The 5,930-nt window shown below is 36.7% G+C and overlaps 1 long non-coding RNA gene across 1 annotated transcript; it reads right to left on the minus strand.

Moving 5' to 3' along the window:
- Positions 1 to 2,050: 2,050 nt before the first annotated feature.
- LOC148265815 (uncharacterized) lies at positions 2,051 to 3,643 on the minus strand. The gene is made up of 3 exons (XR_015819222.1): positions 3,293 to 3,643; positions 3,014 to 3,084; positions 2,051 to 2,793 (listed from the first exon to the last, which is right to left on the minus strand). It is a non-coding gene; the product is annotated as an uncharacterized LOC148265815 (long non-coding RNA).
- Between the last annotated feature and the right edge of the window lie 2,287 nt (positions 3,644 to 5,930).

Raw genomic sequence — 5,930 nt, forward strand, 5'->3', positions numbered from 1 at the left:
TGTGGAATAGAAGCTTAATAATCGGTAATATAGTATTTTATATAATTTAGAAAACTTTGAGAATAATTACAAATTACCAATGGAGCCAAAAATCGGTTAGTCATTTATTTGTTGTCCTATTTGACTGATTATTGGATTTATAGTTTTAAATACATGATGATATACTGGAATTGTTAAATGATTCAATTGGGCTTGTTTGATATATATATTACTTGTCTTGCGTGGTTTACGGTTGACTTGTGAAATTGGTAATTAATATGCAAACAAAAAATTATTTTTTCATGTGAATTAATGAATGGTAGCCTTACTGAATATCTTGAGAGATGGTGGATGGACTGGGTACATAGGGACCCTACCATGAACACTGCCTCATACCGGACGGGGTATCGAAGAATGGTGTTTTTAGTGCTCATACCAGACGGGGTATGGGGACGGCTTGATTTACCATTATACCAGACAGGGTATTGAGGGATGGTATTTTTGTCGTTCATACCGGATGGGGTATGGGGACGACAAGTTTGTTGATAATGTTAGATATAGGTTCACGCGTAGTGGGACATCCCTATGGGCCCCCAAGGATACCAGTAGGTAAATAAAAAGGGAAAGATATTGTTCTTGCTCACTTGAATATGGGGTTGGAATATTATTTGAGTTATTATCTTTATAGGTCGATTTTGAAAATCTCGCAACGGTAAATGTGTGCAATAAATTATTTTTCTTATGATAAATGAATTTACTTAAATCAAGAGCTCCATTTGTTATTTTTATAATTTTTAACAACCTTCAGTTTCTGTATCGGTTAGTAGTGTGATATTCTTATTAGGCTAGTGTAGCTCACTCTTTCATTAACTATTGTAGATCAAGAGGACCAGGACCCAGATCCCGATCAACAAGAGGATTGTGAATAGTTCACCACCCGGACTCCCTTCAATAGCTAGTGAAGGTCGTCCTAGAATACTCAGTTAATTACTTTTTGTTTATTTTTTTATTTTTATTAATTCTTTTTAGAATGGACATTCCCGTAACCCTATTGAGCATTCTAAATTATTGTATAAGGAATGTAAACCCTAAAATCTATTATTTTACTTTCGCATTTAATTTATGGCTATATTCCTTTTTAAGTTCCGGGCCTTTACAGTTGGTATCAGAATCGTGTTCCTCGAAACCATTCCTTACACAAAAATCTTAGGAAAAAAAAGAATTACCACTCAACCATTCGTTGTGAAAAATAAGTACAAAAACATAAGGAGATGAGGTACCAAAACTGCTTGAAACTAGCCAGATCAAGAGGAGACACCTTCGTGGGTGGCAGAGCTAGCATCATCGTGCGGGAACCCTAAACTAGCCGAAAAATTTTAAAACCCTTATTTTTGGCCTTTTTTGGGTATTTCAAAATATGTAACAAGTGTTTTTGATTTTTGCAAAAAAAATCCAAAAAATCTGAGAAATATCGGGAAGTGTAGTTAAAAAGGTGGTATTTCAAATGTAACAGCCCCGAAAATTTAAAATGGAATTTTATATTCAAAAATATCAAATGCGGAAGCGAGGTCAAAATTTGAATAACATCCCTTACATTGAAACCGAAACGTACTCACAAAATATAAAAGATTAAACTACCTAAAGGAGAAACTTGAAAGTAAAAACTACGAATGTGACTATGGAGTCTTTAGGCGTCCCCTTCGTCGTCCTCCTGCGAAATCGGCTCGGGAACGATGTCCTCTTGATCTGAAATGATTAAATAAGGAATGAGCTACACTACCCCAGTAAAGACATCACGATATCTCACCGTCATGGAGGTAAAGGTGGGTAGAAAACACAAAACAACCAATGGAGCATAATTTACAACAAATCCTTTTATCGATAAATAAAACCTTTACCATTTACTTACCTTGGTGAAATTCATAAAATAATATACGAAAGCAATAACATCATCATCATCATGGAAACATATATATGAACTGTATAACATAATACCTATCACACTTTTCGTAATTCAATCGTTACACAACATATTTTCCTAATTTACCAGCCCACTAGTATCCATGGGATCCATAGGGGTCCCGCTACCCGTTAATCCTTAACACTTGAAATCAAATTCCAGGGCCATCCCCATACCCCGTCCGGTATGGGCGCCAAACCATAGACCTCATTACCCCGTCCGGTATGAGGGTGAAACGGGCCGTCCCCATACCCCGTCCGGTATGGGCGCCAAAACACATAAGATCTCCATACCCCGTCCGGTATGGGAGACCACAATCCCGGTAGGGTTCCCTACGGACCCGGTCCGTCCACCATCTCCCAGGATATCTAATCAGGCTGACCACATTATACCATTATCCATTTACATAATTGTTCATTCTCTTTTTCCTCAGTCAGCATCATTAATCCACATACAAGCAAGCAAAACGATAATTTATGTTAAGCAGACAACATACAGCATCAATATCCCGGTCATTTAATCCATAATCAATAAAACAGTAAAACATGCACACGAAACTATAAAATGAAAACATCGAACCTCATGCTACATTTAAAACTGTAAAACATGCCAAATAACAATTAGCCGACAAACACACTAGACTCGGCCTCCATTAGCGACCTTAAGCAATTTCACACATTCGTTGATTCATGAAATATCGTTTTATCATTTACTGAACTTTAAAACCGTGATAGGAAATAAGGTGAGGGGTCCTTACTCGTTTCGGGGTCCGAACACGGCTTCACAGTGCGCTTGCAGGCTGTCCCTAATTTTCCCTGAATTTTCCTCGGGGAACTGAAACGCACTACTGGTACCTGCACGTGTTCCAAAAAAATCCCAAATTAGGCCCAGGGCCCCTTTCGGCCCTAATCGTAACTCCGGCACGGCGGCTCCGCCGCTGGCGGCGGCGATTAGCCTCGGGTTGGCTGTTTTTGGCCGTTTCCGGCCAAATTCGGCCACACTCGCATCGGTCCCTGCGAGAAAACAACCTTAGGGCCCTCGGGGGGCCAAAAAATACGGAAAAACGGAGCTTACCGGCGGCGGCGCTCTCGGGTGCGGCGGCTCTCCGGCGAGGTTCGTGTTTTGGTGATTCGACTCCAGTCAACCTGTAGAGAAAAGAGTGGTGATCACGATGATATAAAAATTGTATCAAACAGAGGCCGGGAAGGGCCTCATCGGAGGTAAAAACCGAGAAGGGCGCGGCGGCGCCGCTGGGCTTCGGCCGTGCATTCCAGCCGTTTGGCTGGGATTTTGGCTCCGATTTTGCCACAGGAGGAATCAGCGTGGAAAAACGAGTCGGGGTACGAAATTTACCTCGATCGGCGGTCGGAAGTTCCTCCGGTGCGGCGACGGGTGGCGACGGCCGGCTTCTGGTTCGTCTTCTCTGGCGAGCGGCAGGCGGCTAGGGTTTGTGGTCTGGTGTGGGGGTTCTATTTATAACCCCTTGCTTTTTGATCTCAGCCGTCCATTTTGTTTTAATCTGGGCCGTCCGTTTTTGATTGAATCTGGGCCGTCCGTGCGTTTAAATCTGGGCCGTCCGATCGCACGTTTGATCTGGGCCGTCCGATCGCGCCCACGCGGATCGCCAACGTGGCCCTTTTTGGAACGACGTGGTTTTACCACGTGGCAGGTCCCGGTTGGCCGGGACTGCTGACCGGGTCTGCTGACGTGGCTGCCGACGTGGCTTTTTTTTTTTTTTTTTTTCTTCTTCTCGGTCCGGGTGCTACATCAAATACCGATTTGGAATAAGAATCCCTCACCTTTTCTCCCGTTATGGTTAATTAAAGTTTAATAAATAATAAATAGTGTGATTTATGAATATTGGCAATCCCTAATTAATTAAATACAGATCACCAGTGGAGCCGGTAACTGGTAGTACGTAATTGCTTATTTTATCTATACTGTTTTTTTATTGCTAGGTTGTTATTGTTTGCTTACCACATGCACTTTAATTTATAGGTAATTGTCTTATCGTTTATTGATTTACTTAACTGTTTTATCCCTATCTATTGATTAGTTTGACATGAATGTCCTGATCACGCTTTTCTTAGTTGTTAAAGTATCAATTTATATTGCATGTTTAACTGCCATTCTATTGTTCTATAATTATGAAATGAGATGGTTGTATGTAATTGGTGGCTAGTTGATGATGTGAACATGTATGTAAAAGCCTTACTGGGTGTGATGGGAAAGGGTGTACAGACCTTTTACATAGGGCAAACCCTACCGTAGACATTACCTCAGTCGAACAGGACTGAAGAGTCCCATACTAGAAAGGGTTGGGAAGTATTTGTTCACCCTCATATCGGATGGGGTATCGAGGTAGTAATACGTTTGGTGCCCATTACCAGATGGGGTATGGGGATGACTGACTAATTAATAGATTAGACATTGGGTCCACGTGTAGGAGAAACCCCTATGAACCTCCAGAGGTATTGGTAAGTCAGTAAAAAGATAAAGTTTTACTATTGTTATTCCTTAGAATGTATAATGAGTTGCTATTTTGATTATTGCCTTCACAAGTCGTATTTGAGAACTTAAAAAGTGAGTATGAAACTTACATTTTTAAATTAAATGAATTTGCCTAAAAAGAAAAATGGTTTCATTGGTTGTTTTGTGATTTTTACCAACATTTAATTTTTCATATTGGTTGTTAAGTATTGACATTTTTACTAGGTTAGTGTAGTTTATTCCCCTTAATTAACCATTTCATATAAAGAAAACTAAGATTCAGATCCTGAACAGCAAGAAAGTGACTAAAGGTTGCCTCTCACTTCCCATCAGAGTTGCCCTGTGAAACTCGACCCTATAGGTTTCCAGTTACATTTTTATTTCTGTTATTTTAATATCCCTATTGAACATCTTAATTTACTGTGCAATGAATGTAAACCCTAAATTCTCAATTGGTTATGCTTATATTTCATTAAATTTTGGGCTTTTACATCACCCTTCTTTAATTAAGGTATAAAAATCTACATGACAATCAATATATTCATGAGTGCATTTAATAATAATAATTAAAAAATACCTTTGTATAAAAATTTTGAACACAACTAAAATAATAATTCTTTTTTCAATTTATTATAAAGAATATTCTTTGTAAATATTTAGCATTTTACTAATAATTTTTTTTAAATATATTTTTATAAAATAAATATATAAATACTGTAAATATAATTCTTTACTCTATTAAGTGCCTACTGATGTATATTTTTAGTTCTTGATCGTATTTGCTTGATAAAAATATTTATTTAAATTTTAAAAATTAATATACTCAAACAGTATCCTTTAACACTAAACAAAATTTTACGTGAAAAAATTTGTGTAATAAAGAAATACAAATAATCTCATAAGGTTCTTGTGATCACCAGCTCCAATATCAAAGTCGGCAATATCTAACTTTTTCTCCAAAAAAAGAGGTGTTAAGTATGTAGTTATCTTCGGTTGATAAAAAATTCTCATTAAGTTGGTTACAGATAAATTGTAGAAACGATTCTTACTAATTAAAAAATAATTAATTTTTATATAAATAAAATTTATATCACAACTCTAACTTTTATTTAGCAGTATATGTCTTCTTAAAAGAAAAGTCATCCATCATATTTACCTTAGGAATGTCTAAATTTTAATTATAACTTATATATGTCTTTACTATTTAGAGAAACTATATATATAAGAAAAATAATTATTTTATAAATTAAGAGTTGTTAAATTGTTAGTTATAAATATGTATATATATAAACTATTAGCAGTATTTTTACGAATTATTTAGATGTAGAAAAACAATATAAAATCATATATCCAAAATCTCACATTAATTTTCTGAGATATAATAATATAAATATTTTTGTTAGTCTTAATCAAATTTTTAAAAAATCTTAATTATTAACATTGGTCCAAATGAGAAAAAATCTTTACAAAAAATGGGGCTAAATAATGACAAGGATAACAA

Source organism: Carica papaya, chromosome 5 (assembly GCF_054855325.1).
Source record: "Carica papaya isolate Zhongbai chromosome 5, ASM5485532v1, whole genome shotgun sequence".
NCBI lineage: Eukaryota > Viridiplantae > Streptophyta > Magnoliopsida > Brassicales > Caricaceae > Carica > Carica papaya.